The sequence below is a fragment of the Labrus mixtus genome, chromosome 17 (genome assembly GCF_963584025.1).
Source record: "Labrus mixtus chromosome 17, fLabMix1.1, whole genome shotgun sequence".
Lineage (NCBI taxonomy): Eukaryota > Metazoa > Chordata > Actinopteri > Labriformes > Labridae > Labrus > Labrus mixtus.
The window spans coordinates 3,524,552-3,552,051 of NC_083628.1; the positions used below are offsets into that span (position 1 = coordinate 3,524,552).

At 41.4% G+C, this 27,500-nt stretch overlaps 1 protein-coding gene across 1 annotated transcript in view; it reads left to right on the forward strand.

Moving 5' to 3' along the window:
* Positions 1 to 2,700: 2,700 nt before the first annotated feature.
* Positions 2,701 to 27,500, forward strand: part of lhfpl2a (LHFPL tetraspan subfamily member 2a) — a 50,900-nt gene continuing 26,100 nt past the window's right edge. The window contains exons 1-2 of the mRNA XM_061060737.1: positions 2,701 to 2,840; positions 24,408 to 24,485. The gene's annotated coding sequence lies outside the window, so the exon portion shown is untranslated. The remainder of the gene's footprint in view (positions 2,841 to 24,407; positions 24,486 to 27,500) is intronic.

Sequence of the window (27,500 nt, forward strand, 5' to 3'; positions counted from 1 at the left end):
TATAAGATGGTTTCTATACTGATTAGAGCTCTCAAGAACTGCCCTCAATGTTGTGCTTTGCCTCTGGTCACTTCCTGTCAGCACCTGTGTGTCCAATCAGACTCAAAGCTGATCGTTTGCTCTTACTGACATTGTTCCCTTTTTTCTAGATCCTTGCTTGTGTTGTTCTTACTCTCTGATGTACGTCGCTTTGGATAAAAGCATCTGCTAAGTGAATTGTTGAATTGTAGAAGTGGAGGAGACTAAACCTGAGCAAAAAAAAGTTAAAGCCCTGAAATCAATACTGAATGTGAAACTTACAATGCAAACACTCAAACAGAACCAAAAGTAAAAGGAGGCCTTGTGCAGATGTTCTTTGATTCTTGGTCTTCCACCACCGCCCGTTGCTTTAGGGGTATTTCTCCTTCCAGTCAGCTTCAACAAACACCTTACCGTTCATTTTTCTGCTATCTGTTTCTCCGACTATTGATTTGTTGGTCGTTGAGACTCTATGCTTTTCAACATGTTGCTTAATGCTTGCTGCTGAACTGACAATAAGACTCTCCTGGCTCATCTAAGGTTTAGAGATACCTCAACAGTTTAAAGTAAAAGTTACAAAACACCTGTTTCAAATCTGCTATCTCCCTTTGTTGTTTGTTTGTTTGTGACTTTCTTTCTCTTTCGTCTTTGCTTTCCCTTCCTTCCTCCCTTTCTTCTTTCTTTCTTTCTGTCTTCCTTTCTCTTTAGTCGGTTAATATAGAACTGTGAATCACTAATTAGCGGAGTCACAGCACTCCTACTTCGAGCACATGCAAGAGTTTCTACATGTAAGTGTTTTCCCAAGATGCCTGCATGGGAACCAATTGAGGCTCACACACTTCAATTTGAGATTTAGTTTTATCCAGGCTTGATTTGTAATTTCTTCAAATAACAGGTTTCACAGCTCCAACAACGCATTATGCTGTCACTCACGTTGATCAAACATGGGACAGTTTTGGAAGCAGGACTAAGATCTTTTAATAAACCTGAAAGTATGATCTACTTTTAGATTGCTTCTATTAATAACACAGAAAAAGACAAATCGATTTTACTCTTTAAAGAAAAAACTCACCAGGGTCACGTAAATCATCTCAAGCCCAACGTAAAAATAATCACAGACGACTGTTGAAGGTGGATTCTGAAGTGATGGATAGATTAAACATAGAGACATTGATATGGAGGGATTTATATAACAATCTTTAATAGTGAAAAAAGAGAGCAGAGTAACATGACAGACCACAATGAGAACAACTGAGGCAGTATCATGACAATGTAGATTAGTATGGAAGCCCTGAAGGGACAAGCATCCATATTTTTCTACTTTTTTTTCACACAATTTCTGTTTTTTTATTTTTTTATTTTTTAAAGATCTTCACTTATTTATCTTGAGAGTTGCAAAAGCACAAAACAAACACAGAGGTCGACCTATCTTACCTTATAAGCAATGGGAATTTCAGCATAGCTATTGTAGCGCTGTAGTGCTCGAAATCAGTCAAAAGACCACTTTGTGAGGATCTTGGTCTATAGTCTCGGAATCAAAAGCATTTTTACTCTGTCTTGTCTTGGTCTTAAATTTGGCTGACTCCGGATTATAAATCAAGACCGGTCAAGACCACCACTGATAAACTACTTTCACACAACATTACTTTGATTAGAAGGTAAGCGCCTCTTTTTAAAAGAACAAATAACTTTAATTCATTCATAATTTGATTTGTATCCCCCGGTGTTACGGTCTAAGTGAGTGACGCGCCAACAAGATGATTTTTTTTGATGATTTCAGTGATATTCATGGTCTTGGTCTTGTCTTGGTCTCGCAGCACTCTGGTCTCGGGTATGTCTTGGTCTCGGTTAGTGTGGTCTTGACTACAACACTAGCTAACGTGGTCTGCAGTATCAGGAGAAAACTTAATTTGTAACCTTGAGATAATGTAATAAATATATCTGTTCATGGGAAGACCAGCTTTGTGATCCCGAGATGACGCGATAATGTCAAAATCTCAAGAAAAGAACTCAAATTAAATTGTTGTCACAGGAAAATGGAGCAAATAAAATGCTTGGATTGCAAGTCCATCTCGGGCTTCCGTACGTCAGTATAAATAAAAGTACTCTGCACATTTTACATTAACATCTATTACAGGCCTTCAGTATTTTCAGGCCCAGGATTTTTCTATTAATGCATATCATTTTAGATTAATTTGAATGTTGTAGCGAGCTACAGTGAAGCTTAATTTACTCATATATAGAAGAATACAATGAATTGAATATGCTCATTTATGATTTCTTTGAAGCGTTAAAAATATACAAAACTTCTCTTTAATATGTAGTTAAAGAGTGCTGAATGTATCTTAAATTGGATAAATATACTTGTCACCTCTTTTCCCATGATGCTTTGATGGGAACCAATCAGGAACCTCGCACTTTTGATTTAAGAGAAATTGGTTTTGTGCAGCTTTTCATTTGGTTTTACAGCCTCGAACAACACAGCATGTGGCTTTCCTACATAAGTGACATTAAGTAAATAATTGATCGTCAGCAGTTTGTTGTGAGTTCAGAGCAGCGGCGCTGATTGGTGGATGGGGGGAGGGAGCTGACGGAGCAGTCACTCCCATCCAAACCGGGAGTCTGTCCGGGCAAGCAGGGCAAGGACGGAGCCATTCATTCTTCTTCTGTGGTCCTGCAGAAAACGTGGAGAGGATGAAGAGGATACTCTGAGAGGAAAAAAAAAGGGGGGACCATAACGACAAACTGCACAAAGACAGAGGAAGATACTCTAAGGCTGCAGGATTTCAGACTTCAAACTTGCATCGCCAGCAACTTTACGCGTAAGTAGATTTTCGAAAAGCAAATCCTCTTCTTTTAAAACTTACTTTCTACAACAACATGAGGGATATTCTTTGTCTGTGAAACAACACCTTTGTTATAGGATTTCACCTATGCGTAATGGGAATGCTCACTGAAGTTTTCCACATGTTTCTGTGGTATTTTCTCCCGGGAGCTGAGAGGGGAAACTCGTGGCAGGAAAGCCGAGCAGACTGATGCTTTGCCAGGCGAAACAGCGGCGCATTATTAAGACCCTGATTAAAGTAAAAAGCAGTCAGTGTGACACTCAGCAGTGATTGTTTGCCACTCATTTTGTGCGTTATTGCAGTTTTAAGTCATAAAAGTGTCTCTTTGCATCGTTCATAAAAGTGACAGCTGTAGGAGGGATCAATTTCAGAACGGAAACTGTATTTTTCTTTTTTTCACATTGGACTCACGTCAGAAAAATGCCAAAATATTCTAATTTTATTCAAATGCTAAGTGAAAATTAAGTATCATTTGAGAGGCCAAAATACGTCATGATTGGCAGTTTAACTCATCGGTTAATTAATTGTCAAAAAAGTTGCTTCATTGTCTGATCAATTAATCGACCAAACTTCGACCAGCTCACATTGTTTATAGCTTTTGCCCTTATATATATTTTTGTTTGGTCAGAAAATGGTAAACAATGTAAATCATAATTCTCAAAAGTTTAAGACCATATGCCTTAAGTCTTTATTTGTCTGACCGACTTTTAAAAAACGAATTATACTGAGTTTATTGTCAAATAAAACAAATTAAATACATGAAACCAGACATTAATTTGTCATTTTTATTGTAAAACAACTTAAATTGTTTTACTACCACTAGAAAAATATAGTTTTAAGTGTCAGTGTCTGAGCTCTGCATTAAACCAAGTTTCATTTCCCCCTGACATCTCCTCTCAAAAGCATCCTTAACCCAGAACACCTGATCCTGGCCCTGGTTTGTTTTCTGCTCGGACATTCTGCAGGTGTAAAGTAGCGTTTTCTTTTGTCGCTTGAAGAGAAAGTCTGCCATTGGTCTTGACAAAGTGCGACACAGATTTGTGTCTTGTTGTCCCGTGTTGTGTTTCAACAGTAAACCTGAGAACTGGTCCCACCTGTAAACCAGTATTTATCAGTGTGTGGAAGAGAAAGGTCTCCTGAGGGCACAGAACCTTTTATATTTAAAGTCTTTGGACCACGATGTAACCACAGTCAGAAATGCACTCATGCATCGCACATAAAGAACGTTTTACTTTGCTTATACTTCTTGTGTTTTCCCCCAAAAAACATATATCTTTTTTTCCATGAGTGACGCTCTTTACTGCTGTGTTTTAACAGGAACAGTGTTCATGAGGGATGCAGTGTTGTTGTTCCAAACCTCAGCCACAGATTCATTGTGGTTGGAACGATCACGCCCACATGGACTGTTTTTCCACGTGGAATATGCCCTCTCTAATACATTAAAATCTCTGTCACAATAGCTCTTGTGTTTTTACAAATGCTTAATCATAACTTAGCCTAGCCAACTCCCAAATGAAAATCCTTAATCATCATGGCTGCTGACAAAATGAAGACTCTAAATCATAGACTGTGTAATACATGGACGTAGTTTTAGAAGCGGAGTTTGAAGTCCAATGATGGCGGTCACCATGTTGGAAATGCCGTCTCAGGGCGCAGTCGCACTAGACCAAGTTGTTCCATACTGTGCGTAAGCGCAATTGCGCCCTCAAACTAACTTTGGTCAGCCTTGCAAAGTGCAAAGAGGTGAAGTTAAGGAGGGCCTGAAACCTCCAGGCTAACAGGGATGTGCACACCTGTCAGTCAAATCTGCCACGTCCGCAAAATCCCAACCTTGCGTGACGTGATCGGCCTTCCATGAAGCACTTTAACTCAGGAGTACAAGAGCCCTCTGTTTGTGTCCCTCGATAGTACATGTGAACGTATTGTTGTACACAAGTTTGAAATAGGTGCTTGGCTAGGTGAAGGCACCGAGATTACTTGGTAAGGTCGTGAAAGTGGTCATTTTTGGTCAAAGTTTTAAGACAGTTGAAATTTGGTTCCACATGAGAAAAACACGAAGGTAAGAGATCTGGTTAGGCTTTCTGGATAGTAATAAAAGAGAAGTACGAGCTAATACCCACCATGGCTACTAAGGTTGTCAAAATGTCAATACTCACACGTGTTGAAGAAGGTTTTAAACGAGGCAAATTCTGTTATTTAAATGGATGTACCGAAGTAATGAAAGCATTTTAAAGTACTGAGGCTTTAGAAAAAGCTTCGGATTTTGAGTCATTTTTTAACTAGTGAAAGAGAGGAGCAATGTCTTAATTGCACAAACATATCGCCAATGTATTTATGCTATATAGACAGTTCACATGAATTCGCTTGCTAAGCTTTTTGTTGCTTTGGTGGTTTTGAAATCGGTATGATTATCCTTAAATATGATACTAGTAAAAAATCTAAGTTTGAAATTCTGGTATTGCGACAACCCTAATGACCTCTGAAGTTTGCTTGGTTCCCCGGCAACTAAATTGTTGTAGTTAAACGCGTTGTAGTCACTTTATAACCAGCTGCAGAGTTTCAGCGGTGCAGCCACTGTGTGGTCTCGGTCGTGAGTCTGCATTCTGTAATTAGCTTGAACCATTTCTTTGCAATTTGTCCCCCTTTTTTTTTTTTAAATTGCTGTTTCTGATGTTTTAATGATGCTTAGGTCATCTCTGCAAAAGTGACATGCATAAAAGATGGCGGCCCGTTGCGTTGGTCAGGGAATTGCCAGTTGGTTTGGAGCTCAAACGCCAGCTAATGCACGTGGTCCCTCAGGGCTCCGTGTTCGGCCCATTAAAAAAAGCCTGAGGTTCATTTATTACGACCACGCAGAGCACTTTTTCCCCTCTGTTAAACGCCACAAGAAAGGCAAAAATACACGCGTTTTTCTATTTTTTTTTTTGGCTGTTTTGCTGCACAGATGCTTTGAAAAATGTCTTTTTTATGTTTCTTTTTTTCCCCCTAAACAGAACGGTAAACTTTAAAAACCGCGGACAAAGGATACTCCCAGGCTTCCTTTGACCAAGTGCGGATGATGTAGTCGTCGATACTTTTAATGCACGTTACAGAACATAAAACAAAACATTAGCTGCAAACCCGTTCAAACAGACCACATCGTCTTCTGTTCGTGCCTTCTTTTGCTTTTTTTATTTCACTGCCTTTGTCATAAATCCAGGATGTTTGCTTCAGTTTATGGGAATGGTCAGTGAATTTCTCCTGGAATGGAGACTATTTTCAGAGGACGATTTGATTTACATCTTCTCCCTGACTTTGGATTCCTAAATAAACACTTACTTCTTTAACTGTAAATATAACTTGAGTGATGGAAATCAGACCTGGGCACTATCAGTGTGTTCTTGAAACCAAAGCCAGGATTTGTGGTGTCACCATGACCAGAGTGTGAAATCCTCTAAATGAACGGCTGCTTCTGTGTCGGAGGTTAAACCAGACGACTCCGGCCGGCTGGGGCTAACATCTGGAATACAGTTTGTGACAGAAAAGCCCTTTTTCTGGTGTAGCTGACCCTGATAACAAGGCTGGTTTTTATACACTGTACATGTGAACTACTGTTATAGTTGCACTTGTACGCAGAGCAACAACATTCACATCTGTTTTTTAACAATCAGCGCTTTCTTTGGGTCATTATTTCACCCTGCAAGATTTCTCATTGGGTGCACTCAATAAAACTTTCAACAGGAGCATCCAAGGAAGTGCTCTAATGAAACCAACACATAACAGAAGTTGTTTTTTTTTAACGCTTGTTAACCTTATGATTGTTTATTTGGCTATAAAAATTGATGTAATGCAAAGAAAACTCTTAAAAACTCTGAGAAATCTAAAGTGGGTCACATTACGTTAGAAGGTTTTCCACTCCAAACCCTCTAAAGCAGAATCTCTGAGTGAATTAAAAGCAGACATATGTGTCCGAGTTTATTTCCTTTTTTATTAGAGCCGCTTCAGACGTGGGCTGTTTCGCCAGTTTTTCGCCAGTTTCCCAGCTAAGCCATTGGAGCTCACCTTGCAAGATACTTTAAATCTTCGGGAGCTGGTTTCCTTGAATGTTTTTAAAGGTCTTCTTAATGATCTGGAGGCAGAAACATCTGACTGATTTATGACAGATTTTGATGAAGGGTTCATTTTGTGATTCATTTATTTATGCCTGAAACCCATTTTGCTGCTTCCTGTCTCGGCCAATCTCTGTCTTGTAAAAGAGATTCTTAATCTCAATGAGACTTTTTCTGGGTTAAATAAAAATAAGAATAAAAAATTGAATGAAGGCATTGTTTGATTAACAATGTTGGGTTCATTTGCGATGACTCAGCGTTTTAACATGATTTGCGAGCTAATGGAAACATGTGTTTATTCAGAGTGGAGCTAAAGTTGTTTTTACATTTTGAACACAGTTATCTATCAGTACCTCTGCAGGCCTCGTTGCAAACTATCATGAACTCACTTTATGTAACGCTAATCTATAGCAGTTTTTAAAAAACGTACAAAGTCACCACATAACCCTATTTTTTAAAACAAAACGACTTAGTTTTTTTCCCAATGACTCAGCTGTCTTACATGATTCGTTAGCTAATGTTTATTTAGCGTGGAGCTAAGTTAGCTTTTACAATATTTAACAACCATCTATCAGCTGAAACTTTGTCCCTGCTTTCAAATACTGAATTCTTCCAAATATCAAATCTAACATAGTTTGGTGTCACTAATAAACTTCTAGATTTGCTTTCCTAACTTCTATTTTATGGTTAAGAAAGAAAACTAAAGGAGCGCTGCTAGCCTAGCGGTTATGTCGCGTAATGCCACATGTACGGCGGCTATAGTCCTCGTCGCTGTGGCTGTGGGTGCAAATCTGACCTCTGCCGTTTGCTGCATGTCATCCACTACTCTCTCATCCCAACATGTCCTGTCTCTCTTCAGCTGTTCTTTCCAATAAAGGCAAAAAGGCTCAAAAAATTACTTTAAAACAAAGAAAACTGTAGGGCAGCACAGCATGCAGGAGGCCTCTAGGAGCGCAACTTATGTGCAAAGAAAGTGTATTTGTTTAATCATAAATCTGAACACTGTATGTCTTTGCATTTGAAATGTAAAAAAAAACGTTCTCAAATTATAAAGTGACAGAAAAACTGACTGTCCAAAATTAGTATCATGATTAATTGAAGTTAGGGCTTCCAAATGCTTCATTTTGTGTCGCAGTTAATTGCCTATATGTATGTTTTTGTTGTTGTTGTCAGGGAGCACGATAGGAGCTCAAAGCATCTCATCTCCATATGAAATGTGAGAGTGTTCAGCAGTGTTTTCTCGATGACCTTTCTGTGTGGCCTCAGTTTCTGTTCTATCTCTGAAACTTGACCAAAACCTTTCTCCGCTCTCTGTGTCTCGCTCGCCTCCGTGCTACGCTGTAGGGTAGTCATGCACACTGATTAGATTAGGCAGCATGGAGCTAATCACCCTTCTCTCTCTTCTCTCCCCTGCTATTCTTCACTCCCCTTGTTCACTCTTTTATCCCTCCCCGACTCTCCCTGTCCTCGGGGGCCACCCCTGCGGCGGCCCGAGATGAGCCTCTCCTGGGGGTACACACCGACCTCCAGCGGCTCGAGCAGCCTGCTGTTTACTGGAAAACCAGCAGGGTGGGGTCTCCACAATAACAAAGCCCTCACCCTACACTTGTCCCCTCTCTCCATTGTAGGCAGAGTGTATACGCTTGTGTGGAGCAAAGAAAAGAAAGAGACATCCAAAGAAGTGGATGACTTGTGGAGGGCGGAGACGGGAACCCCTCCTGTCGGGTGAAATGAGGAGAAAGAATCTGCAGTGGGGTTTTTTTTTTTTTTTTGTTCCTTTGTGACGAGCTGGGGGTCAGTCTCAGGGGAATGCAAGGCAGACGGACGGTGGGTTTTGCAGCTGCATGGCCTCCAGCACTTAATCTAGTCCCTGAGCAACTGCGGGCTCATTAAACTCGGCCGGTTGTGTTCAACATTCACTTCAGGTTATGTCTGTCAGCCACTGCTGCGCCTCCTGTTTTTCTCCCTGCCAAATATCCTGTCTTTTTCACTACCAGCTAATGATGTATCAGACATGTTTGAATACTGATATAAGCTTGGATTAGAGTCGGTTGTGGACTCGGCATTACAGCTGTATGCTAATGATGAAAGGTTACCACCACCTGCTACAGTAGGCGGTCTCTGTGCGTCATGTGTGATAAGGCGGTATCATATGTAACATATGGCTCGGGTTATAGAAAAGGCTGTAAACTGTATGAAGGAGATTACTCTAGATTGCATATTGTGTTTGTGTCAGAGCGGAAAGACATCATGTGCCTTCTGTTTCAGTTGGTTAATAACCGAATGAAAACAATTTATGACATATTCAGAGACGTTTGGTCAGTTTGAAACGAACTGTGGTGCGCTTGATAGTTTGTTTGGTTCGGGGTGGACCGAAAACGGAACTCTGGTCTGCTTAAAAATTGGTGACTCGGTTTGATCCCCTTCTTTCACTGTCCTGTTGTTTACTTTGGGATCATAGTGCAGCATTAGGCTGGATGGCAGAAGTCTGCTACAGCTCCAACTAGCGGCCGATGGATATTGTACACAACATTTGGGAAAAGGTTTTGGTGCGCCCAAGTCTGAAAGCGACCTTATTCTTTTCTTCCCTGAGATTATTTTTGGGGCTTTTTTGCCTTTATTTTAGATGGGAGAGTGGATTCTACAATTCACTTAGCAGACACTTTTATCCAAAGCGACGTACATCAGAGAGTAAGTACAACACAAGCAAGGATCTAGAAAAAAGAGAACAATGTCAGTAAGAGCAAACGATCAGCTTTGAGTCTGATTGGACACACAGGTGCTGACAGGAAGTGACCAGAGGCAAAGCACAACATTGAGGGCAGTTCTTGAGAGCTCTAATCAGTATAGAAACCATCTTATAAGTCATCGTTATCAAACAAAAACCATCGTCATTACCATCATCATCATCAATAATATGGAGACCATCATCATTAAGTTAGTAGGTATTCATGAAAGAGCTGGGTCTTTAGCTTTTTCTTAAAGGTGCAGAGGGACTCTGCAGATCACATGGAGTTTGGAAGTTCATTTCACCACCGGGGGGCGACAGAGGAGAGTCTAGTCAACGTCTTAGGACCCTGTTGTGAAGGTTGGATCAGACGCCTTTCATTGTGGATAAAGTTGGAAATCAGGAGAGAGCGGTGGGAATGACATGCTGGAAAGAAGCCAAAGGTCGGACTTGAACCGAGGCTGCCCGCTTGGAGGAATGTAGCTTGGGTGCAAACTTACCTAACGCTATCAATCAATCTTGTCATCTCACTCTTGGCAAGAAAAGCAAATAAAGGATAATCCCCCAAAAATCTTAACTTCTCTTTAAAGATGCCGTGTGTGTTGTCCAACTAGAGAAAGCAGCTAAAAGCAGCACATGTGTTTGGTAATAATGACTTTAATAGTGATTCTATTCATGAGCTGATCTCTTCCAAACACATTCCACAGAGGGAAATTTCCGTCAGGTCTCTGTAGTTTCCCTTTGAGTGTGACGTCATTTACTCAAAACGCTCTCCTGATAAGCCTGTTGATATTGGATAAGCCTTGAAACAGCTCTTACTCACATTTACTGTCAAAATCTCAGAACAACTGAGAAATCCTCCAGCTGGTCGATCCCCGTATTGCCCAAAACCACAAGGGTTAAATCCCGTGTTTGGATCCAGGTTTCAGCAGCGCCATGGAAACCCTATTTTTGTTTGGACTGGCAGACGGTCACCGGTCATTATCACCACTGCACACTGCAGCCGGAGCACAACAGCAGGACTGATTCCTATAACGCTCGCTCTGTTTTTCTCCGTATCCCGCCTTGGCAGACGGCGTTTTTAATAGAGGTGACTCATGCTGAAATAAAACTCAGGTCACTGGAGTGACCTAATCCTGCTCACATTACTAACTGTATTCACAGTGGTTGAACGTTTGCCCCCGTTTGTAACTGCCGCTCCGTCTCTCAGGCTCTCTCGTCTCCTCGAGTTTGCAGTTTACAATGAAAACGTTGATTTATAATGTGTGTTTTATTTAGTCATGATTGAGCGCATGGGTTCTGGCTTGAAGCATATTTCTGATCTCTATTCAACTGTAAGAACTTTCTCAGTTTTATAATTTTCTCTGATGATGCTATCTCTGTCAAATGAGTAAACACAGCAGTTGATTTAGCCTGAAACAGATTGATCAAAAAAAAATCAACACCAATCTGCAAGGCTCGGTTTGGAACCGCTGGATTAACAACTTTCAATTGCCAACAAAAAAAAACAAAAACAAATTTAAGATCTTTCTGCTTCTCAGTTTGTTGAAATGTCGTGAATTTTGTTGCTCGCTGATCAGCAGAAGCTAGCCAATCCAAAGGTCCAGCGTGCAGGAGGAAGTGGCATCCTGCTGTGAGGTTGCAGCTAACTCACAACTAGCTAGTCGTTAGGCGATTGCTACCGTGGCCATGAAAACTTTGTAGTCCTGGAGCCGGGGTTTGGTTTGTCCTTTCTACGGGTTTGGATGATACCACATTTTTTAAAGTTAGATATAAGTGGTGTAACGGAGTGCAGATCTCACTGATTGGATTGGATGGGATTGAGGATTTTTGTCATTGGATCGTATTTTTCAGATTGGCGGTTGTGTTTGACCTCTCGTTCGTTTTAGGACTGAGTCTTCAGTTTTTAGACCAAATGAGTTCTGTTTGAAGGAGATTGTTTGGCTACAGACCTCGGGAGGCTGGTACAGTACGTTACTAACGGTAAGTTTCTGAATGATGCCGGTGGCTGCAATGTTTCCCCTCGGTTTACAGCTTTGGGGGGGGGGGGGGGGGACACACGCCGACACAAACACTTGAAGGAATATTGGTGTTCATGCGTTACTTTTAATGACAGCTGTCGTGTTCTATCGGAAAGGTATCCTAAATGACTTCTTTCCCTGATTTCTGACTCCTATCTCTACAATAAAGGCACAAAAAGCCAAAAAAATAAAAAAAGGAGGGGTGGGCCGCCCCCCTAATATAATGGTAGGGGAAACACTGGGCTGAGTGGCCAAGTGGCTAGTTTGCTTGCCCCATGTACAGAGGATATGTAGTCCTTGAAGCGGGCCTGGGTTCAAACCCCATGCTTTCCCAACTCTTGTATCGTTTTAAAACATGGTATTGAAATGTATCAAATATCTAACATTTTGACAGCCTTCGTCTTTTCTGGGCTGTTGTAGAAACATGGTGGACATTTCAACCATTCGTACTTTCAAAAGACTTTACTCAGAATTAGAAAAACCCTCTTCAGAATATTCCTAAAATCCTCCTAAATCTACATCATTGGACCTTAAAGTACTGTGATGAATGTAGTGTCAAGGCTCGGGGAACATCCGACCGAATGCCTCCACTAATCCCCCCCCCCCCCCCCCCCCCCCCCCCCCCGGTGACGAAGCAGCGGTCTGCTTAATGGTCTGTGCAGCTGTGAATTGATTTGTCGTGTGAGGACTCCAGGTGAGGGTGACTACCCCGCTAAAGTAGACCGGGATTATGTTACTGCACCTGTGGGACCTCACAGACAAAAAAAAAAACCCACAAGCTACAGTACACAAATCAGCATGTTGAGTCACGGATGAATTAGGAGGTTTTATTTTGTCCAAAAAAATAGTCAGACACAAACAACATCAGACACGAAACCCCCGAAGCTCCAGCTTTTATAGCTGATACGAGGAGGCTTTATTGAATTAAAGCGTTATTGGCCAGGCCAGTTTTCCCATCAACAGATGCTTTCAGTTTAATTCAATCATCAGGTACAATCAGCATCGAGACGGCTCCGGTTTGAATAAACTCTTTAATGTTGAACTCCTGACCTCTCCGCTGTCTTAATTCAATTTATTTAGCACGAGAAGCATCCCTGGGAACAACAGTTTGCTGCAGCAGTGGTGACGCTTCTTCTGATGCTTTCTGCAAAATGTTTCATATTCGTCCCAAAATTGACCTTTTTTTGTTGGGCTCTTTAAAGACTTTTTTTTAAAGTTGCATGCTTGCTTTAGAGGAGGGGGGAATGCAGGGAATGAGTTCTTTGTTTGCTGTTGTCATTTAGGGCGGCCCTCAGCAGCTCACAGTGGTATTTGTCATCTGCAGACAGAGATTAGCCTCATTGCAAGGACATCGTGGAGTCAACACAGAGACACGGAAAAGTGAATCATAGAGGGCAATAATGATAGTGTAGGGCAGACAAAGAGCAGGCGTACATGAAAACAAGATTCAGACTGAGAAAAGACAGGAGATACTCAAAGGGACAAAAAGAGAAAGAAAGAGAAGGTAAGGGCTTTTTGTTTGACGATTAACCGACAGCGTCCCTGCAGGGTCAGACATCTGTGATCCATCTCCCAAAGGGGGCAGCCGTCTGGAGCTGCCTTTCTGCCCTCTCTCTCTCTCTCTCTCTCTCTCTCACCAGCGTCGTGACTTCCCTCTGACAAGCCCCCCTGCCCCAGAGAGATCACTCACTCCGAGGGGGTTCCACTTTTTTTTTTTAATAGCTACCTCTGCCCTTCATCCATCATTCTGTCTTCACTGATATTGTTTGGATTGAGCAGTTTTTTTTCCCCTCTGATTTGACTTTCTCTCATCACTACGCTGACATCTCTGATCTCTGAACAGACAGATGTTGGTCAACGTTCTGCAAAGTGGATACATGTGGAAAATACCCGGTCTTCCATATGGGGGTAGTTGGGGACAGAGGGCTGTATGAGGCGGCAGGGGCATAAAAAAAAAGAGAGAGAGAAGGCAGCAGCAGCATATTGTGGGGCAGCAAAGTACAGAAAGCGTCCTCGTGTTTAGCATTAAGTTAACTGGCTTGTTTTTTCTCCACTGGATCACGACCCTTGAGCGCACTGCTTCATGTTTTCTTCATGTTTGAAAAAGTCAAATGTTCTATTTTTTAGTTAACCTTTTAACTCACTCTATTACATTTTTAATTTATTTAAAGGGAGCTGTATCATGGTTTCTCTAGAGATGGGATCGATCCCATCTTATATCGGTATCGGGTCCGATATTGACGTAGTTTACAGATTGCATATCGGACTGACGCAGCGCAGGTCCACATCACTGATTAATTAAGAAAGATCGCAGGGCAGTTTTCTTTGAAGACGTTCGGACTGAACTGTAAGAAGTGTCCGGAAATTATCACCATGAAGACATTCAGACGAGATGGAAAAGCTCCTTCTATGTGATCAAAAGTACAGTTCTTACACTTCAGTTTAAAAGATTTATTTTGAAAACCTGACAGTTGTTGTTGCTGCTTCCTGTTTGTTTGTAAAGCCAGCACAATGTAATGCTGGGTTTACTTCAGCTCTTTGTAACCTAACACATAATACCAACAACAGTCATGATGATGTATCAGTACATATGTATCAGAATCGGATCGGAACTGAATAAAAGTGGATCGGTGCCTCTAGTTTTCTCCACTCAGAGGGAACCTGTTAGCGCACAATGTGAAGTTTTCTCAACTGAAGGTCAACTTCTTAGATCATATAAATCATAAGCCAAAATCATTAAGGGCACCTGAGTTCACTGCGTTAAACTTTCTCCACTTTAAAGGACAAAAGTTACCAATGATGATCATACCATCAAGTTTCCTCAACTAGAATCACATCCCATGGATCACTGCCTTGTGTTTTATTTTGAAGTTTTTTTTGTAATTTTCTGACACAGCATCTCTTTTTCCATTTCAAGGGGCTTGTTTTAAGCACTACACACCATTCTATTCACTAAAACAGAACCCTAAAGAGCAAAGCCTCATGTCTTTCCAAACCCTTTTTTCATGCTTTGCCTTGTCTTTCCTGTCAGATTATCTCAGATGGCACAGCGGCTTTTGATTTTTCTCACTTTTAAGAGAAACCTGTGCACTGAAACACATTTTTTTCCCTCACTTATCTCCAGGAGACTCAAGCCATTGTAAATGTTTCCATCTAACTACTACTAGTTAACTACTAGTATTTCCAAAAGTAGTTAGAAAATTTTTAAAAAAGTTGAAAATTTTCATGAACAAATTTTGGCTTCAAAAAAGTTGAAAAATTTTCATGAACAGATTTTGGCTTCAAAAAAGTTGAAAAATTTTCATGAACAGATTTTGGCTTCAAAAATGTTGGAAATTTTCATGAACAGATTTTGGCTTCAAAAAAGTTGAAAATTTTCGGGTTCCAAAAAAGTTGAAAATTTTCATGAAAAATTTTCGGGTTCAAAAAAGTTGAAAATTTTCATGAACAGATTTTGGCTTCAAAAAAGTTGAAAATTTTCGGGTTCAAAAAAGTTGGCTTCAAGAAAGGTGAAAATTTTCATGGAAATATTTCAGCTTCAAAAAAGTTCAAAATTTCGTGAGTAGAACTACTTTTCACCAAAGAAATAGTTCCTATGAAATCTGTAAACCATGTGCTCGGCTGCTTATTCAACATAACAGGAACAATGTTACTAGAATGGGCTGATGTTTAAATATTGTAGAATACACTCTGCAATATTTTAAGCACCACTCAGGATGACAGGTGTACCTCCATTGTATCAGGGTGGAGGTAGATATCTACAGGAACTGATATTTGTGTCTATATTGAAAACTTTCAACACCTAAGCATCATTTTGTAGAGTGTGTCTACTTTAGTGTTGACAGCTCACTTCAGGCACTTTAATGGCACTTTACATGTAAACACTTTCACGATCTTATCCTTTTCTCAGGGCGGCTGTGGCACGTTAAAGAAGCCGTTATGGCCTCGTTACTGCAGGGGCCGTTGGATTCCTGGGGGCCGACAGCCCGTGACACTGAGTGGGAATCATTATCAGAGCAGGGCTCACGGGGTCAGAGGCTGGACAGGAAAGATGATGCGTCTCTGGCTTTGGATAACACAATTTGGTGGCTTCAGCACATACACGGATGTGTGTGTGTGTGTGTGTGTGTGTGTGTGTGTCCTCTTTTCCCATTATGTCTGTCATCATGTCTGGGAGAAACTTGGCTCGCGTTCAATCCACAGAAATGACCCTCCTATCCACATTAAAGAGCACTTATTACACCTGTCTTTTATCATATAGAGCGACTGAAACGATGACCTCACCACACCTGAAAAAGGTCTCCAAATGTTTTAATCTTTAATCTCATTTTTTCTTCTTCTTTGATTTCATGTCTGGAGCTTTCAATACAGTAAGAAGTACAAACCAAACTCTGAGAATAAACTCGGCCGTCTGTTGTGTTTAACGTTGAGCTAACAGGCTAATCGCTGCAAGGTGATGTCATCTGTGTGTGCGGTCTGCGGTTTACAGGCAAACACACACACACACACACACACATGAACGCATGCATTGTAAGCACATACACACACTAGAGGAAATTGGATAGAGTGTGGATAATCATTGCATTAGTGCAGAGTGTGTAATCAGCGAGCGCCTTCGGGGAGTAAAAACACACCTCGTGTTTTTGCTTTTACAGAGAGAAGCTTTTGTAACGGCTCGGGCTGCAGTGTTAAGTGTTATTTGAGGAAGTGGAGAGGGCTGTGTGTTTGTGTCAAAGGGAATTAGGGGGCTAAATGAAGAGATAGAGCCGGACTGTAGGAGGGGAGGGCGACGTCATCGAGGAGGGGCGTCATGTGACTGAGGATCGATTTTCATGGACAGATAATCGTTTTTAAGATGTTGGAAGAGAAAAACGTCGTTCCTCTGATTTTTATTCACTGAGTAAAGGCTTCGGGTTCAGCCTGCTGTCTTCCCTGCTTTTAAAATGACCTTTCAAAAAGTTTTCTGATCTTGGTGACACAGCAGTCAGGCTTTGTTGCCACTAGTTCTTTGGTTTTGTTTTGGTGAGTGTGGAGCTGCACAAGCTGCTGAGGTCATGCTCATTGAAAGCCATGCTCTCAAAAGTTGCCGTCATTGCATCTTTTAGAAAGTTGAACTTAGATGACGACCCCAACAAAAATCTCTTTAAAGTAAACAGCAAACAAAAAGAAGCCTGGCCACATGTACACCTGTAGGAATGATCCCCTCCAGGAGAAGAACACCTCCAGAACCAGCGCCTCTCTCTTGACATCTTTATGAGGCTCGTTGTGAGTGTTGCACAGAGCATTGTTTCTGCCTCCCTGGTCTTTCGTCAAACAGTCCGAGCCTCGCACCCAAACCTGAAGCGGAAACTGCACAGGCACCAGAACCTCGACCGGGGTTTCCTTTTTTTTTTTCCCCCCTCTTTGAAGAACTCCTGGCACAGCTTTCAAAGCCCCGCCGTTTCTTGCGCTGGCTCTTTAAATAATAAAGTGCAGCAAATACAACACAGCTGCCCCAGCTGAGCGGGGAACAGACAATGGTTATTATTCTCCTGAACAATAATTCCTTTTTGATTTTTTTTTTTAAATCCATTTTTAAACATTTAACAAAGTCAAAGTCTTTCAAACTGCCGCTTGTATTCAATTTAACAATATTGGAAAAAAGGGTACACATGTATGATAGTGAATCCACTGAGCGGTTTCTGTGGTGCTGATGCAGCAACAGTTTCCTGCTCCTTTAAAAAATGTTCCAGTGACACAGACAAAAACTACACACACACACACACACACACACACACACACTGGCTGTTGAGCACAATGATGAGGTAATTGTCGGTCAAGTCTGTTTTGTATTGTATGACAGCAGCTGCAAACCCATTCACTTCCATTTTTAAGATGGGGGGGGGGGAGGGGGCGGGGCTTATATAACCCGATTTACTCTCCCCTATTTGTATTGTGTTACTGTAAATGCCCGAAACAGATGTTCCCACATAGCTGACAACTGTAAATGTAGTTTTTTTTAATTGTTCACACACACCTCAGATAAACACGGTGGATTTGACCTTCGCGATCAGACGGGTGAGTCGCACCTTTAAGTGAGGAAGCGCCACGTTTTGACCCCGATGCGTCTGTATTTATTTACTGTAAATATTTGCTCACTTCTTCTCAGACGATCGCTCTGAATACCTCGTTGAACACTTTTGCAGAAGCCGTGGACTTCACAGAGATTAGTGTTAGAGTTTAAGTGGAAACTATCTGCTTCCTAACACCTGTGTGTGTGTGTGTGTGTGTGTGTGTGTGTGTGTGTGTGTGTGTGTGTGTGTGTGTGTGTGTGTGTGTGTGTTAGCCTGAGGGATGGAGGCTCCTGAGCTGCTTCTTGTTTTAATGAGAGTGCTCTCTGCTCAGCCTCACATGACTCTCATTACTGCCAGGAGAGGAAGAGATGATTGCAGGAATGTATGTTAAACAGAAGCAGACGGCAATGAAAGATTCCCCCTAATTCTTCTTCTTCTTCTTCTTCTTCTTCTTCTTTACTCAAAGATAAATGTCAGTGCTTGATGTGTCACACTGGGGTTTTAGTCCCAGCGTGTTAAGGTGCCGAAAAAAATGTTTTGTAAAAGTTTGCAAACTTGCTTCTTACTGAGACAAGTATCATAACACTCTTATATCTACTTGGTAAAAATAGGGAGTTCTACCTAAGCAGGCAGTTAGCTTAGCTTAGCATAAAAACTGGAAGCAAGGGGGAAACATTTAGCCTTGGTCTGGGAGGTTGTTGTTTTATGTACATATCTGATACACTGCAGGAGGCTTAGAGCTGTGGTTCTCAACTAGTCGAGCCTTAGGATCCACCAACAACTCCTTCATGAACAATCATGACCCAAATTTCAGATATTTTTCAACCAATCAGATTTATTTGTTGAAAAAAATTAAGCAGTTCGGACCTCCAACGGAAGAGAAACAGAACAAGCAAACTGATTTTAAAAAAGCATGTTTAAAAAGTGCTTCATAGACTTTTGGACACAATTTTCTTTTGCAGACAGACATTAAAGGCTTTATATGCGATTTTTTGATCCAGCAGATGTCGCCCTTGAGCACCAGCATGAAACCAAAACAACTCGCGCTGCATTGTTGTGTTAGCATGCTAATGCTAGCGATCTTTATTATGCTCGTATCTTCACACTGCATGTAAATTTACCTGAAATGAGCGTGATCTAGAAACACAGTTAAGCAGTGAGTACAGTATGTTATTCTTCTTTTCTCTAGTCCCTCAATTAAACAACTTTTATACACGAGGGGAGGAGTCAGCCGGCCGTCCTGGCGATGTAAACAAAGTGAAGATAGGACTCTGAAAACTCTGAAAACATCACAGACAGTGGGACTCTGGTGTTACACCCATTGTAGACAGTCATGACTCAGTTATTTTCAGAGGATATACTTGATTTCTACATTTAAGTGTGAAAAATCACATATAAAACCTTTAACGACCCACAAAAAGCTGCTCTGCGACCCACTTTTGGGTTCCCGACTGACAAGTTGAGAACCACTGGCTTAGAGAACAGCATGTTGTATTTTATTATTATGCAGATACATCAAGAAATGAAAAATAAACAGAATCTGTAATCTGGAGAAATGCTACATTTTGATGGACCAGCTTTCCAGTGATGGAACCAGTCTTTGCTTATTTGTTTATTTTTGTGTTTATTGTTGATATTTAATATTATACCTTTGTACAAAGAGAGCACAGTTTACCAAAGTAAAATTCCTTGTGTGTTTAAGCATACCTGGCCAAAAAAAGCTGATCCTGATTCTGATCCTGATTCCCTATAAAGACTAAAACGCTCTGCATCTCCAGAGCATGTATGATGAAGAAACAGCCCCTAATAATCTCACAAGATCTACAAATCTAAGATTGAACATCTACATCTAGCTAGCATTTGCCCAAAATGAAACGGGACATATATCTTTTGTTAAATCTTTACTCGTAAGGAAGCCTCCAGAAACCAGCTGAAGCTCCAGGAAGTCTCTGCCCCCGGACAAGAAATAGTCCCAACACATAATCCCTCAATAAAACCCACAGCTGTACTGTATGGACTAAACAAGGCCGATAAAACCTGATAATAAATTAACTTTTAGGAATGTGTTTGACCATTTGGACTGAGCCGGTTAAGCTGTTTTACCCTTGCTTAAGTCTTAATGCTAAGCTAGGCTAATTAATTTCCTTACGCTATGACAGTGGTGTCATTCTTTTCATTTAACGCTCCTTAAGCGAGCGAATAAGCGTTAAACCCACATACTTCCCTTCCATCCAGCTCCCCTGTTCCCAAAGGTCTTAAATACTCTAAGAAAGACCCTTTTGTGGTGGGGCTTGAGCTGCAGACATCCCCCCCCCCCCCACACCCCTTCCCCAGTCCCCACATAATAGCTTGCCCCCAGCTGTGGAAGGGTTCAACAGATCAGCTTCAGTCTAACACTGCTTTAACTAAGAGGCACGGCCAAATTGAATTCACGTTTTGGGCATTTTTTGGCCTCACTTTAAAGGAGGAGAAGCTGGATTGTAGCTCTTGAAAGGAAAATCCCTTGAATTCGTTTACCCACTTCTTGTAATTGGAAAATGCTTGGCAAGAGTTTATACCCTTGCTGAGGTTCTCTTAAGGACAAACTTTTACTCCAAACATAAATCTGCTGATGGAAAGCTGAGGAAAAAGCTGTTACTGTGTGCCGTTACTTTTTATATTCTCCATTCACAATTTACAGCTATGTTGTTCCTGCCCGGTTCACTGTTGATGCACATTTCATGGGACTGATCCGTGAAATTGATGTTCCTCCATGTGCTTTATCAGATCAGAAAATCAGATCTCAGTGTGGGAAATTCTACAATTCACTTATCAGACTCTTTTATCCAAAGCGACGTACATCAGAGAGTAAGAACAACACAATGTCAGTCAGAGCAAACGATCAGCTTTGAGTCTGATTGGACACACAGGTGCTGACAGGAAGTGACCAGAGGCAAAGCACAACATTGAGGGCAGTTCTTGAGAGCTCTAATCAGTATAGAAACCATCTTATAAGTCGTCGTTTATCAAACAAAAACCATCGTCATTACCATCATCATACTTTTTCTTAAAGGTGCAGAGGGACTCTGCAGATCTAATGGAGATTGGAAAGATTGGAGAATAAGGTGTGGAAAACAGCTGAGGGTCGTTGTTGTTGTTGATCTGTTTGTCTGTAAATGGTAAATGGATTTGATCTTGTATAGGACTGTTCTAGTCTTCTTGCTACTCAAAGCTCTTTTACACCGCAGGTCACACATTCACACACTGATGGATGTGAGGTTTCTATGTGAAGTGACCATCAGAAGTAACGATTCATACACGTTCATGTGCTGCCGACAAAGCAGTGGCGCAAAATGGGGTTAGGTGTCTTGCCCAAGGACACTGGAGCTGGGGATCGAACCACTGACCTTCCAGTTAAGGGGACGACCGACTCCACCAACTGAGCCACAGCCGCCCCCTATCCTTCTCCGTCTTTCTGCAATCTCTATCCTCAATCCCATTTTCAATTTCGGCAGATGGCTGTTCAACAAGAGTCAAGAGGTTTCTGCCTCTTAAACAAAGTCTTTCTTACTTGGTGCTCATGGCAGATTAATGTGAGCTCTTTGGTCTGTTACCTGCTCTTTTGGGACGGCAGTATCTCAGTCAGTATAGGGACATGAGTTGGGAACTGGAGGGTGGCTGGTTCAAGTCCTGGTGTGGACCAAAGTGTGGAAGTTGGTCAGGGTTGCAGGAGAGGGGCCAGAGAATTTCCCCTCTGGGATTAATGTGTCAAATCCAAAAAAATGTGTAAAGTGTCCTGAGGTGACACTTGTCATGTATTGGCGCTATATTACTAAAGATTTATTGATTGAAAGGACCCTATTTTTATTTTTATTTAGACCCAATACCAAAGTATTCCCAATCAAACCACACCAAAGAATCTACATGTGTGCTTTATATAGATTTCTTCTTTATATAAGATCAAGAAGACTAGAATCTGGACGTTTAATTCAATGGAGGAGCGTTGATTTGGAGGCCTGCTCGACGGCTGGTATGCTGTTTATTAGTGCAGCGATTCCAGTGAAGCTCCTGTGGAGCGACTGTGTATTATTTTGAGCTTATTCCAAAGTATGTGTGGCAAAACGCTGCTTGTTTTTCCACCGTTCATAAACCCGATGCCGCCGGTTGATTATACCTTTTTTGGTGATGTTATATTTCCTTATCAGAGTATCACTTTACGTAGAAACAAAGTATGTAATGTTATGTTCTCAGGGGTTTTCTTTTTGGCCACACCTGCTGCTGTATAGGGCAGGTCAGGTTCAGGATGACTCTGTGGGAATTACAGGAACTCGTTGACGTGTTAGGTCATTTCAGTACGACATCCGGGGTAGTTTTGCCATACTGCAGATCTTGCAATTGTCCGCATACTGCATAGGTCCAAATCAGTATGGTACTAGTATTGTATGGGCAGTGTTTTTTTTTTTACCTTTCCTTCAATTGTATACCCACCCTATTTAAATGATGTTTGTTAATCTGTTTCTTGATGACCCTGATGAAGGCCACGAGCCGAAACGCGTCGGTCTAAATTGTTAATAAAGTTGATCTTCTTACTACAAATGTTGCTGGAGCATTTTTCACTCAGTTGGTGAAGTTTGTGCCAGAAAATCCTCTTTTTCTCCAGGTCATTTCAGTACGATCATCCGGGGTAGTTTTTCCATCCTGCAGATCGTGCAATTGTCCGCATACTGCATAGGTCCAAATCAGTATGGTACTACTACTAGTATTGGATAGGCAGTGACCAAAAAAAAGCCCCTATTTTCACCGTGTGTCCTGATATCATGAAGTCTGAACCAGGCCTGTTGTCTATGGTGTGGAAATAGAATCTACCCTAAGGCAGGGCTGGGTGAAGTAACGAACGACTAAAAGCCATCCTATTAAGTCTCTCAGTGTTTGTGTGTGGCACTGCTGTTGTAAAAAGTACTAAACGACCCCTGAGGCCACTCTGCTGATCACTCCACTGATAGATTTACAGCATTGTCATTTAAAACATTTCCACAGAACTCCATCCTTCAGCGTCTTCCTGTGTTAATCTTCAGTCTCTAATCTTTTCCATTTTAACCTGTATTGGAGATTGTGTTATCGGGGGAAGCACTGCAATCCAGTAAAATGCCGGGACTATTGAAGTCACTCTATTGACCTGCCTTGTTAACTGAGCTGAGTGCTGCTCTCCTCTGACGGGATCCATTAAAAAGCCTCGATACTGCCGAGGAAAAGGAACGAGAGTTAGCCATTAGTTAATCATCTACAGCCTGATGTATGTGTGCCATCAGTACGATGAGGGCCGAGTAACCTGAATCTGCTGCTGACACCACCGACATGTTTGATGACCGTCGATAGTCCTATTGAGTTTTTCTTTGTGGGCCATTTTAAGATTTCAATGGTCCTCCATCTTACTGGAAGCTAAAGTGGGAAGGTCATGTATTATTCAAAATACACTTTACCTTGTTTTTCTAACACTTACATGTGATCCTAGTCTGTCTACAAACCCCCCAATTATGAGAAAAGTCCATCCTCTCCGTCTTTTCCCTGCTCCACTTTTCAGAAAATGTGTGCTCAAACAGGCCGTTTTGGAGATGTTCCCTTCATGACATCACAAAGGGCAGTAGCCCCTCCCCCAGGTGGGTGACACTCCCACACAGCTAGGTGTTTGTTCTGCCCTCTGAGTCTGCCTTCTCACAGTAAACAATTGGGCATGGAGCGAGCAAGCCAGAGAACACCCGAGCCCTTCCTGAGAGGGGGCGTGGTCGGACACAGCTCATTTACATATTTAAAGGTACAGACACAGAAACAGCCTGTTCTGAGCAGGGCTGAAATAGAGGGGTTTATAGGCATGATCAAATACAGGATCAGAGTGGATTTAGAACAAGAAACTTCACACACATGTTTTGGGGAGCTCTGAGACTTATTTAAACAAGTGAAAAGAAGTATAATATGATACTTTAAAAATTGATTTTGTGGTCAGGGTTCAAACCCGACCTGGGGCTCCTTTCCTGCATGTCATGACCCACTCTCTCTTTCCCTGATTTCCGACTCTATCCACTGTCCTGTCTCTACAATAAAAGCATAAAAACCCCCAAAATAAAAACATTCAGGAGACTCAAAGCAACAGTATCAGAACATGTAAGTTGTGTTTCTGACCATGTGACAATCAAACAAACATTCACAGTCACCTTTCAGCTCCTTGTTTGGACCCCACTTCTGAAAACTGAATGTGGTCTTTGTGGTCTATGAAACGTCGTTCACACGAGGCTTACGTCTTAACCCTCTCAGCAGTGACTTTAGTTGGATTATATAATAAAGTTAGGATGAATGCATTTTGTTGTTTTTGCTAAACATTATGCAACCGTTCCAAAGAGACCAACGTCAGTCAAACGAGGACTGCAGACATCAGCGTCTCTCCTTTTCCCCCTCTCTATTTTATGAACATGTGAAACAGTTTAAACGTTTTCTCCAGGTGCACACATGCGTCTGTCTCAGGTTTAAAACGGAAAATACCAACGAGCAAAAAAAAAAGGGGGGAAAGATGCTCGTTCAACTCAACAGTAAAGCCAACTACGACTGAAGTGTCGCTCTCTGGAGAGGGTCTGCTTTGGTGATTTGGACTCATCGCTGCATTCTTCATTCTGTCTCTGCAGGTTGAAGGAGGACTCTGACATCATTGGGATTTATCTGAGGATTTGTCTCCGCAGCTGCCACAAAATTCACAGCAGGAGGTGGGTCTTTTGAGGTCTCTTTGCATTTTTTTTCCCCCCCAACATTTTCCAACAATCTTTTACTTTACTCACATGGGACCCTTTTCCTGTAATGTCTCTGCATTTTGAGCTCTTTTGGTATCATTCAACGTTGCATTTTGGGGGTTTTAGATGTGAAGGAAAGGACAAGGTCAGGTGACTTACTATAAAGTGACCTATGTCGTCATGGTAACTGAATAAACACATGGTTAAGGTTGTGAAACAATCAGACCCTAGTTGGAGATTTGGTGTGTGTGGGTAAGGTCGCTTACAGACTTACAATACTTACATCCCTATTACAACTCATGTGCAACGATTTTATGTCTTGGAAAAGATCTCGGTTTGGGTAAAGATGAGTTGGAATTTTATGTTATTTTACCTATACTGTATGTACATACTGTATTTAGGCCTATGTATGTTTATATGTACATGTTTGGTTTCACACATGACTGGAACAGCAGCCACCTTACTTCAAAGATTCGACCCGACCTCTCATTCCTTAGTGGACTTCATTGATCTTTAAACCACATCTCTTGACATTTATATCCTGCCATGTCTGTGAAAAACAAATCAGTGGAGACTAAAAGGCTTGAAAATAAATGTTGTGATCAGGACAGAAGCTCTTTTAATAGACCAGGCTGAGTGCAGAGCTTTTCCTCAGGAGATGTGAAGACTCTTTGGAGTCTTTGGACCAACAAAGCGAAACACAAACATGGCTTCCTGCTTTTCTTGTTGTGATATTATTTGGGTTCCTGTCACCTGTCTGTTATGGGGGGGGGGGGGGGGGGGGGGGAATACAAGCTGCTGCCATGGCGCCTATTGTTCCAGCCAGGTGTTATCTCACAACACAGCTTTGGACGCCCCAGTCAGCTGCTTTTTTGCTCTGCACTCTTTGCTAAGTGAACCAAAATAAGTAAAAACAAAACAGTTGGAAAATCTGCCGCACACTGAGAATGACTTTATTTGCGAGTGAGCAACGTGTCTCGCCTGTAGCTTCCTCAGGCTCATTTCATTTCTCTTTGTGTGTTCCTGCAGCCGACCGGCACCTGCTGGGTGCAGAGTTTGGCTGTGCATGGAGAGTCCTTTTTTTTATCAGGATAAGTTGCTTTCATGTATTTTTTGTTGGGACGCAAATCTGAACAATCCACACCAGCACAGCCTTGTTGATACGCTGCTTTTCTGCGATTTTAAACCTCAAACTCTAAAATATAAACACCTATGTTTTTTTTGTTTTTTTTTTATGGATTTTTATTTTTATTGATTAATCCTGAATATTTAATATGAAAAATGAACTTGAGTTTTGCAGGATTATAGACTTTTTAAAGTTTTTTTTACTCAAAGGTTTAGGCTTTTGGTACCTTTACTTAAAGACATGACAGTTTGCAGGGGCGCAGATGGCCTAGTGGTTATGTTGCACCCAATGTACAAAGGCTATAGTCCTCCAAGTGGACGGCCTAGGTTAAGGTCCGACCTGTGGCTCCTTTCCCGCATGTCATTCCTCACTCTCTCTCTCTCTCTCCCGATTTCCTATTCACAGCCAAACAAATAAAGGCAAAAAGCACAACAATAGAAATGTCCTTTTGCAGCCTGTCGTCACTTTTTGCATGAGTGCAACTAAAACCTGTGACAACCATCTCTTTTTATGCCAAAGACTTATTTTATATGTAATATATCTTCCAGTATATACTGAGTTACCTGTTAATTATGTCTACCAGCTAAAATAGCTCTGCTGTAATAAATCCTCCCTTCAGAAAGATTAAGAAGTTTAATACTTATCCAAATAGTTTTAGATTAATTTTTTGTGTTATTTGTCTTTTATATCGAGCGGTGTTTGAATATTGACAACCTCTAAAGGAAATGAAAGTATGTGCATGATCTGAACTGCAGTTAATTAAAGTTATCTGAAGGTGAGACAGCATCTCAAGCAGCTTCAAGTCCATGCTGTATTTGTAGTTTCTGCCGTGCATGACGACCTTTAACATCTTCCTGATTTATTTATCATCAGGACAAAGTAGGAAGTCGGGGGCTGCATGTTTTTCCAATAAGAAAGGATAACAATGGAGTGAGAGGTAATGAGCAGAGACCACCTGTGGAGGTCATTTCAAAAGAGGAAAACCCCGCTAAGATAACAAACAGATTGATCATTCGTCACGCTGCTCCATAAACACGGAGACTTCATGTCAGTGCTTAGCTTCCTGTTATCTCATACTTGTTTTTGACTGTGATGTCACCAAGGAAACAGATTTCTTACTGAGCTTCAAACACACTTTTGTTTCTTATCTAGAGCTCTTTTCACACATTCACACTCTGGGAAAAGTCTAGAATAATCCAGGACAGATGCTCCTGAAATGTTCCTGAGTTGTTTTTTCATAAAAGTCCTTCACAGGGGGAGATGACAGTTTTTGCTTTATATTGATACACTACATGTAAATAAAGATATTCACAATATATATGAAAGAGTTGAGAAAAACATACAAGCAAACAGAGAAGAGAAGCTGTTTCATTTTATGGACAATCGAACCGGTCGTGCAGCAGTCAGGACTTAAACATCGTCACCTTCGACTACTCGCTCACCATGAACTTTCCTCAAAATGTCCTGCTGCGCTCTCACGTCACACCTTGAAGTCTTGTAGAAACCTTACCAGGGTGCAGCAAGGAAAAAGTCGCAAGCGTGAAAAAAACTTATGCAGCACACCCCAAAAATTGGGACATTTTCAGTAGTTTGTAAAAAGACATAAAAAAGTAGAGAGTCAAAATTCAGGGAGAGAGAGAGAGAGATAAAGGGAGTGGCATGCAGTAGAGGAGCTTCAGGTTGGATTTGAACCCGGGCTGTCCACCCTGAGGACAACAGCCTCCGCACATGGGGTGGGAAAACCAACCACCAGGCGCCCAAAATTTCCACATCTATCAGAATGTTCTCAGATATTCTTAAAAATATGACCCAAGACCAGTTTTTATACACCCTGCTATGTCAGATATTATTCTGGCAGATTTTTC